At 58.3% G+C, this 9789-nt stretch overlaps 1 long non-coding RNA gene across 2 annotated transcripts; it reads left to right on the top strand.

Annotated features, from left to right (window-relative positions):
- Nucleotides 1-3434: 3434 nt before the first annotated feature.
- LOC119088827 lies at nt 3435-7480 on the top strand. Of its 2 annotated transcripts, none has more exons than XR_005092569.1 (3): nt 3435-3756; nt 4488-4581; nt 5939-7480. It is a non-coding gene; the product is annotated as an uncharacterized LOC119088827 (long non-coding RNA). The 2 variants fall into 2 exon arrangements; XR_005092568.1 differs by having other exon boundaries at nt 5942-7480.
- The last annotated feature ends 2309 nt before the right edge of the window (nt 7481-9789 follow it).

The raw sequence follows: 9789 nt of genomic DNA on the forward strand, positions 1-9789 counted from the left end.
AGGACAGAAGCAGGGCCTTCAGCTACTCATTGCCTCAAGACCCCACTTTCTGGTAAAAAGAATTCAGGTCCCTGCTTTGATGGGAGAAGCAGAGTCTGCCAGGCAGGGCTGCTGTGGCTCCCTGGCCCGACATCCTCCCTCTGCACAGATGTTATCCCCAGGAGGTCCACAGGGGTGAGGAAGAGGATGGCTGGACTTCTGTGAGTCCCCGGTGGCACAGCTGCCCCCTCTACAAGCCCCAGATCCCTCGTAGATGCTTCTGATGACCACGGCTGGTCCCCTCCTGCCACATCACAAGGTGCCCATCACCAGGATGACTATTTCTGGATGATTTTTGCCCTAGTCCCAGCAGGGGTCTCAACTCTTGGACAGGAGCCTTGTTTCTGAACTTTCTCGCCGTGCTGTGGGCCAGCGTGGGGTCACTGCCCACTTCCAGAGTCTGACTGGATGTGGCCACTTCTCCAGGCAAGGCCTGCGCTCCTCTGAAATCTACAGCTTAGGTGCGGTCCAGTAGGCCGGGGTTTGCCTGTCTCAGCAGCAGCTTCTAATTCTAATGTAAGCGGTGGCGATCATCACGCAGTAGAAAAGCTTTGAGCTGCAGAGATGCTGCTGCCGGAGCATCCTGATAACAGGGACCTCAAGGTCAGGCTGGATACTGCCAGAGAAGAGGGCCAAGGCTGCTGGATCTCCCAAGCCTTGGGGTGGTTTCCTCATCAGAGCACAATGGAGACGAAACTGACCTATGTCCCTGAGGATGGGAGGTTGCCGAGCAGGGTCCATCTTTTTAACCATCTTTATGGACTCAGAGGTGAAGGCCAGCAACATCTGGAGGACAACAAATTCTAGCACAAGGTTGCTTTCTGGAACTAGCATGTCGGAGGAATGCCTTCTCAAGCAGCTAGATACTCATGAAGGAAGCTGGGGTCCTAGGGACTGGGACCCATCGTAGGAACCCCAGCCAGGAGCTATGCTTGGGTGAGGGTCCTGGGTTGATGGAGTCCAGGCTGCTTGGTAACAGAAGGAAGTCATATATGAAGGGGTCTAGGTAATAATTAGGCTTGGCCAGGGGGCACATGCTGGGGGAACCCCAAAATATATCAAGTGTGTTGAAATCGGGATGGTTAGATGGTTTCGTGATTTGTGTACTGCTCTCCCAGGGAGCATGAGTTCAGGCCCCAGCATCCACATCACAGGTTTAGAACTACCTTTAACTTCTGGCATCCTTGGCTACCTATATATATGTGTACACATACAGAGATACACACACACACACACACACACACACACACACACACGCACGCACGCACGCACGCACGCGCGCGCGCGCACACACACACACACACACACACAAATAAATAATCTTTAAAAACTGTTGAAATCTCAGCCCCAAGAGATGGGAAACTTGGCAACAGGAGGCTAGAATTGCCCAAACATAGCATGTGCCTGGCCCTGGCCCTGGCCTTTATAGACTGACTAGAGCCCAGTCTCCTGGCACTGTGGAGACAGCGTCTTAGGGCCTAAGCAAGTACAGGAGTTTCTCAGCCTGGAGCCTCCATCCTTGATGGTCTCACTGAGGTTGTCATGATTACCTCATGTTAAAAGGATAAGAACTAAGCCTCAAAGAGGGGACATGACCATCAAGAATGGCAGCAGCAGATGGCCAGCCAGATGTACCTGTCTATCTGGGCTACGCCTCTCCTCTTGGCCTTGACAGTCTCTCCGAGTACTGCTCAGTTTGTCTGAAGCCTGTGTTCCAATGGTAACCAGCATAGAAGCCACCCAGGGCACTGGCTTAGCGGCCTGGACTCATGTTAACAAGGAACCAGACTGTGTGGACCAGGTGGGTGAAGTTGAGAGGAGATAGTTCTGGGTCAGGAAACCCTGTGGAGTCCTGCAGGTTATCTGGGCCCTCCTGATCCCGCCACCCGGACTGGCCCAGTCCGCTGATAACACACACTGGCTTAGTCCCATGTTGACTAGCTGGGGCTGGACTCCGAGTCTGGGGAACTGCAGGGCCTGGCCAAGCCTTGGCCTGAGCTAGTGTGGCCATATCCATCTGCCATCCCCATCTGCCCAGGAGCAATCCTTACTGTACCTACTGGAGGGCCCCCAGGGGCTGGGAGCTATTTCAGCTGCTCCAGCTTCTCTATAACCGCTAGGATTCAAAGAGTAGATACTGCCAACGTCAACAGAATGAGAATGAGAACAAGACAGCCGCGTGGCACTCTGTCAGGGAGAATGCCCAATTAGGAGGGTAGCTGTGGGGGCAGGGCGCACTGGGCCTATGACACAGGGAATTCTTGGGTCCGGGAAGGTTACGCACAGCTTGGGGTTCACAGCAGTGTACAGTGGTGACCAAGAGAGGTGGCCCAGGAAGTCCACCTGCAAGCATGCTGGATGCAGAACTCAGCTTGCCCCCAGCAACATCAGAGACACCCAAAGTGTGCACTCAGGCCCACCTCGGGTTCTGAGGAGAAGTACATGGCGGGTGGAAGTGAGGACCCCTGCAGGCAGATCATGAAGGCTCTGCCATAGTCCAGGCAACCATGTGGGTCTAAGGCACAAGTTCACCACATAGAGATTTGGGGTTGGGTGCTGTGTGTGACGTCCCAGGCGAGACCAGGGAGTTCCTCAACTCACAAACCCCAATTACAGGTGCATTTCACTCTCTTTTCGGGCCGGTTGTGCAGAGGAGGGACACATATAGCCTGCAGCTTGGGGCCTGGAAGGGAGACTTCAAGACAGATCTCTCTCAGTGACTAATCTTCTCTTCTGCCAATTCAGGTCTCTAGAACTATCGGGAGACGTATGATAGTGAAGTGGATCGGGGGGCGGGGGGGGGACGGGACTACTCAGTCATTGCCTGACCCCAGAACCCACCTTTCCCTGCTGGAGCTCGTCCCTAGGGTCTGAGGATCTGGCATGGGTCCCAGGAAGCAGGCTGCGGGGTCTCAACAACCAGGCCAGACCCTAGGACCTCCGTGGACTCCTCTTCCCTATGGATTAAGGTCTGGCCTGGGCCCAGTGTCCCCACGGTGTTAGCACACAGTCAGCGACCAGGGAGCGGGCTCCTAGAGGACGTGGCAAATTCCATGGGCGGCTCCTGAGGCCCACGGGAAGGTCTAACCATTGGGTGCATGCCTGGGCCTGTCTAGACTGAAGCCAACTGCAGAAGAGGCAGTGGGGGTGAGCAGAGACAAGGGCCAGAGTTAGGAGCACCTATGGGCAGCAGGGTCTGGGGGCGGAGGCTTCCGCCGCTGCCGGTCAGGGGTCAGGTCTGTGGGTAAGAGCCTGGTGCTGTCCTGGGTGCCGGGGCTTCCTGCCTCCGAGGACGGGTGGTCACAGCCTCCAGCCTGGGCTCCAGGAGGAAGCACAGGCAGGACATTCTGCTAGGTGCTGCTGACTCTGAGACACACACAAGCTGCAACGGAAGGAAGAGGGTGGGTGGCTGGGACCCGAGGCCAGCGAAAGGAGACTTCCTGGGTTGTGGGCGTCCACCAAGGAGGTCCTCACAGCGGGCAGCCCCACACAGAGGAGACCCCTCCCAGGAGGTGCCGTCTCCGCAGGCTTCGGGAGGGCGGGTCTGCGCTCCCACGCATGCCCCGTTGCAGGGTCTGCCGGTGAACGGGGCCTACGCCTAATGTAACCCCCTTTCTCTACACATCACCCCTGGGCCACCTCACTCCAGAAGTAAGCTCAGCTCCCGCTAGTCCCGGAGTCCGCAGCTGGGTCTGGAGCCTGGGCCGCCCTAAGGAGGTGAGAGACCGCGGGGCTGAGCCCTTTTCTTCGGGGTGAAGTCCAGCAACGCTTGGGGTCCCTGTAGTGGGGGACAGCCAAGCAGGAGGATATGGACGACAAGATGGCACTGGTGAGGGTCCAGGTGCCATGAAGGGTCGGGGGAGGATGGGTGGAACCTTCCAGATGGTTCTAGGCACCCCCACCCTGGCTTTGTCCACCCAAAGCTGTGGAACTGACAAGTGGGGGTGGGGCCCCGTTTCCTGTTTGGGCCTCACAAAGCTCCGTTCACTCTCATGGTAAGCAGGGCGGTGCCGGGGACCAGGGTGCCAGGGTCAGGGTCTCGGGGACCTTCTCCCTTCACTCCTCTTCATACTGGCCAGCCTCAGGTTGTCCTCTCCCCCTGAGTTGACGCAGCCCTGTCCCCAGCCCCCGCGAGACGTCCTCATTAGTATCACTGCTCCCATTGGCTTTGTAAGGCAAGTCCTGCATCTCGGAACCACTCCTGCTTCATATATGGTGAGCCAGGGCCGGTGGGAGGCAGGAAGCACATCATAACTGTGCTGGATGGCTGGCACAGCTTCTTGGCAGTCTGGCACAGTTCCTGGGCAAGGAAATCCGGGACCCCAGACCCTGAGCCATGAGCACGCAGGATCCTGCCTTTCGACCTGCTTTACGGGCAGGCCTTGCCCCGTTTCCCTCACCAAAGGCCCATGGGGCTGAGAGTGAATGGCTCACCATTTGCTCCCTAGAACGCAGAAGGTGCTCTCTGCCTGATCTACCCTTTGGAGCCTCTCCAGTGCTGACCTAGACATGAAGACTACCCGGTCCCAGCACCCTGGCCCGGTGAGCCTTGCCTTCAGGTTCAGTTCTCACAGAACCGAGACTGGAGTAGGCAGCCCTCACTTTACCAGCCCGGGGGGGCGGGGGGGATGTGGGGTCTGTGTCTGCTAAGTGCAGCAACTCCAGGGAGGGAGCTTTGCTAGTCTGCTTCCCCTCACAGCTGTCTGTCTGTCCCTGTGGCCTCTGTCCTTCTGCGGGCTGGGGGTGGGGCGGGGGCTGTACCTGTACTTGGTGGAGCAGGATGGTGACTCCGGGTGGTATTTGCATTGACTCCTCCGAGCTGGCCGAGGTGCCAGGCTGCCTCAGTGGTAAGCGGCAGGTACACTAGGCGTGGCCCACTCCTCTGGGTAGTGCTGAATTTAAGGTGTTTGCTCCCTGAGATTAGCCTGTACAGAGTAACCCCACAGAGGTGCTGACAGCCGCAGTCAGCTGCTGGCCTGAGTTCGGGGAGTGGGCTGCGGGCAACTTTTCTTCTCTCGTCTCGTCCAACCCCCAAGTGCAGCTGCCCTGACTCACCGGGCAGGGGCACCATCCGTGGACCTCATTCAGATGCCAACCCAGCGGGGTCAAGAGGGGCCCAAGGAGCCATTCTTATAGGCTTTCTGGAGGGTGGCGGAGGGACCAGAGTACAACTCCCCAGCTGGAGTCCCTACTGTGGTCGAGGACTTATGGCCAACTTGTCCCTCCACAGGCTGGAGGGTTTCTTGTGTGGAACTGGAACAGTCAGGGTCCTGGAAGGTACTGGCTGGGGATGAGGTGGCATGAAGGCCATGGCCCCTCCGTGAGAGCAGAGCCTTTGAGGGAGAAACAGGGAAGGGCTAGTCAATGGAATAGACGGCAGGTGGACAGACGGACAGACCACAAGCTTACACGCTAGTTAGAGGAAGCAGAGGGAGGGTGCAGCCGTAACCAGGCTGACAGGTAACAGCAGCAAGATGGGCAGAGAGGACGGCATGGGAGCCGGGGAGGGCTGGCCAGAAAGCCTCAAGATGAAGCCGCAGCCCTAGGGAGGGCACCTAAGCAGAGTCCCTGAGCCCCTGCGGCCCAAACCTCTTACGCCCTCTGCCTAGCAGTGTGCCAACGGCCGCCCAGAAACCCACAGCTCGGGCGGGGCAAAAGTTCTGCCCTCTTATCTCTGCCATCCCCTCCCCTCCCTCCTCCATCATTTTTCAAAAATAATTGTGAGGCCACCATCAGACAGTAGCCGGGCCTTGCCCTGGGCCCGGGCCCCAGATCGCTGGCTCGGTTTGGTGTCCCCGGACCCTCACAGGGTGGCCTGGCTGGCAGCTGCATGCAGAGTTCGCCCTGCGAGGTCTTCATCCTTCTCTAATTGTCCATGTTTTCTTCTCTCCTTTGTCAGCAGCTCTGCAAAGCATTGGCGGCATCATTAATGCAACTGGAGTGCTCCGGTGTGAGGAGGGGGCTGCCCGGCTGCCGCTCCTCTTCCCGCCCTGAGATGGATGTTTCTTTATTGCCCATAAATCTCGGCACAGTTCTCTGTGAAGACAAATAGGAGGCCTCCTAGTCCCTCGTGTTTGTTGGGCTGGTCGGTGGTGGGTTTAATGAGGCCCCAGCACACACAGGAGCAGCTCTGGAGAACCGAGGGGCAGACCACACCACGCTGGGTCTGCAACCGAGCAGCCCCTGCCCTCTTGCTTTGTCAGGAGAACTGAGGCTGGTCCACACGAGAGAATAATATGCTACTCCTCCCTCACACGTGCTGGACCTGCCGCGTGGCCGGCTCTTGCCCATCTAGCCCTGAAGCAGCCCAGGTCCGTGCTTGCCTGAGCAACCTCAAGCGGCGCCTGTCAGCCCTCAGGAAGCCTTCCTTCCCGGGGCTTCCTTTGGAACACGGTCGGTGCCTAACAGGGGCATGAACCAGCCAGATGCCCAGATGAATGGGGCCCTGCCTCCACCTGCCTGTGCTGAAGCATGAAGGGCATTTCTCCAGGTCCAGCCACAGTACCGGCCAAGAGGGCAGGGTCCAAATGGAGCTGGGTGTCTGCTGTGCAGCCTGCCAGGCCTCGTGTGGAATATGCTATTTGAGCCAGGGAGGCAGGTAGATGTAGGGGTGTGTGTGTGTGTGTGTGTGTGTGTGTGTGTGTGTGTGTGTGTGTCTCAGGATGTCAAGTGGATTGCCCTGCTGGTGTGCCCACAGAAGTGAGGTAGGTGTGAGCTGATAGCCTGCTAGGCCCGGTCAGGTTTCCTTCTACCATTTGCTACGTGACGTTGGGGTCCCTTGCTCCACTCAAATCCAGAGTGTGAGGGCCAAGAAGACAGGCTATGGGTTGGCCTTGGAGCGTGAGAGGCTGTGTGGAGAGGGCTCAGGCAGCATGGAGATGCTGATTTTAAGGCGGAATCCACAGTGGCTTGAGATGACTTTGGGGCCATATGACGACTAGACAATTGATTGCAGTGGTCACATAGTCAGCACGGCCTGGAGTGTTGTCTTCCCTCCCAAATGACATCCCGGGCTGCCCAGCACACAGAGAGAGGTTGATACCTAGAATTCTGTGACATTTCTGTATTCCAGAATGTCCTGGGGGCAAGCTTAAAATCATAGGCACTTGTGTAAGCAAGTGTGACCTCAGGTCCATCCCCGTTCAGACACGTCTCCTCACTCCTCTGGCCTTCACACCAGGGGTATCAGCAGTGTCCCCGTGGGCCCTGGACGTAAGGTTCCCACCCCGTGCTGGGGAGACAGAGACCCGGGGCCTGGCCTGTGGCTGAGGCACATGTCCCCCCCCACGGTGGGAGGGGCTCCCCATCTTGCTGCAGCTCCCCTCTGTGCCCAGCTGGTCTGACAAAGTCTCACTTCTCCGCAAACATGTTTCTGGCATGTTCCCAGTCTCACTGGACACTAACTGGACATCAACTGCTGCGTATTCTGCTGCTTCTATTATTCCAGAACTAATTTAAGGATTAAAAAACAATTCTCCGAATTACTGTGCCAAGTCCCACCAGCGAGGTTAATGGGACAGATGCTTCTCTAAATCCAGCTGTGCAGCCCGGAAGCAGCTTCTGGGACACCTCGGTCTCCGAGGGACCTGCAGGCATACCTCACCTCCCTCCTAGGGTCCTGAGTGACCTCAGGAGATCCCAGCTCTGAGCCCAGAGCCTCAAGAGCTGCTTGCTCTGGACCCATTTCTCAGAGTAGCCAGGCTCCAGATGTCAATCTCCAGAAATTATGCTCAGTGGTGTGGCCTTGACAGGGCTTGGGATACTGAGCCAGGTCTCTGAACAGGGAAGGATTCTATCACAGGGAGCCCTGTGGTTGGCCTAGAAACCTTGGAAGGGGGCCAGGTGTGTCCATGGCAAAGCAGTGGGCACCCAAGGGGGGGCTGACACTCTCCACAGTGTTTTCCATGGCTTTAATTAGCATCCTGCACAAGCCTCAGGGACCCAGAGACCCAGGCTGGACAGTGGCCCAATTGATGCCCGGAACCTTACCTAAGGGAGCCCGCTGAGCCAAGCCTAGGTGGGGAGGGATAAAGAGGGGTTAGGGTGGGCCAGAGTGGAGTCCTGGGGCTTTGGCCCAACCCCTACCCCTTCCAGATCCCTCCCCATCACCGGCCGGTGATCTCATCCATTCCTGGGCTGTAAATATCACCCAAATGCTCACGACTCCCAAATGTGTCCTCCAGCCGGGCCCCTCTCCTGAGCTCAGCCTGCACAGCCCACGCGACACCCCCGCCCAGATGTCTCCTGGGCCTCAACAAGCCGCTCCTCCTGGAACCCCCTCCTCGGGGACAGGCGCCCCTTGCCGGCTGCTTAGGGCAGACGCCTGGGAGCCCTGCCCACCGCCTCCAACCATCCTGTCAAGTCCAACTTGAAACACATCCCCTGCCTTCTGGATCACCCACCCCTCAGGTCTGGCCCTTCCTGTGTGCAGGCCCCACAGCGTACACCACTGCCAGAAGAGCCGTCTCAGGAAATCAGAACCTGCTCACTCCCCCCGAGACAGTCAAAAAGGATGCACGCTCTCTGCACACCTCCGACCATTGCCTGCGCACCCTGCCCCTGCCTCACCTTCGCTGACAGCCTGGCTAGACCACTGTCCCCACTCTATAACATGTCCCAGATTCCTCTCTCTGGGGAGGGGAATGGACAGGACAGGGACAGCAGCACCCAAGTGATGCATCTCCGGCTGTTAGCCTGGTTACAGCACAGCACGTGGTCCCGTGGTAGCCTCCCTTGCCATTACTGGGGGCTGGCTTCCAGTGCCCACCTGCGGGCCAGCTGTTGGTAACAGAAAGTGGCCCGAGGCAAGACAGAGCCTGTCAGTGCGGGGTAAGCTCAGCATAGGTAGTGAAGCCCCTGATCCTAAGGGCATGTGAACTGAGATGGGACCCTGTTCTGCAAGCCACCGAAAGTGCCGATATCTGCTGTACACGTCCAGCTCAGAGCCTCTAAGGTTCTTTGCCAATGGTCCTGACTTACATTTCGGAACACGTAGCCTTACCTCCCAGCTCTGCCCCTCCCCTGGACTCAGCAGGCTGGGTTGGTCTTCTCAAATGGGCAGGAGCTCCTTGGGGGTGGGGGGAGTCGATGAAGACCCCTGTCCACCAGGGGCGGGCCAGCAGCCTCCCAGGGTGCCGGGGAGTGCCGATGGTAGCTGTCTTCTTCACAGGCTGTGCATAGAGCTGCCTCTGCCAGGGCTGTGAGGGCAAACAAGGTGTTGGAGGATGCCTCCTGAGAGGAGCTGGCAGACCCTAGGCAAGCAGTGACCTCACCTGTGAGACCTGCTCCAAGTGCAGCGTCCCCAGCCTTGGGACAAACAGTGATGCCCAGGCCTGGCGCTCAGGCCAGCGTCCACTGTGCAGAAGGACAAACTGCAGGTGTCCGTGTGGACAGCTATGCGGGTATACGTGGTATCACCAGCAGGCCCAGCTGGGGGGAGGGGAGGGATTCCTGGAAGAGGCTCCCTGCTGAGGAAGGGCAAAGCCAGACAGGGCCTCAGCACCCTACCTTTGCCCCCGGTCCTTCCTCAGATGGTGACTGTGAGCACATTTCCCCCATCCCAGCCTCCTCCCTGAGTTTCTGGATCCCTGGCCGCCCCCGTGGCCATCTGGCTCCCCCAGTTCCCTCCCCCAGTCCCTGCATTTTCCGCCTCCCTTCCTCCCAGCTCTTGCCCTGTGGGAGAGGCAGACCCCCGTCCTGTGCCCCTCACCACTACTTCCACCCACAGTTTTCTGGCCAAGAGGCTCTCTC

The sequence above is a fragment of the Peromyscus leucopus genome, chromosome 12 (genome assembly GCF_004664715.2).
Source record: "Peromyscus leucopus breed LL Stock chromosome 12, UCI_PerLeu_2.1, whole genome shotgun sequence".
NCBI classification, from domain to species: Eukaryota; Metazoa; Chordata; class Mammalia; order Rodentia; family Cricetidae; genus Peromyscus; species Peromyscus leucopus.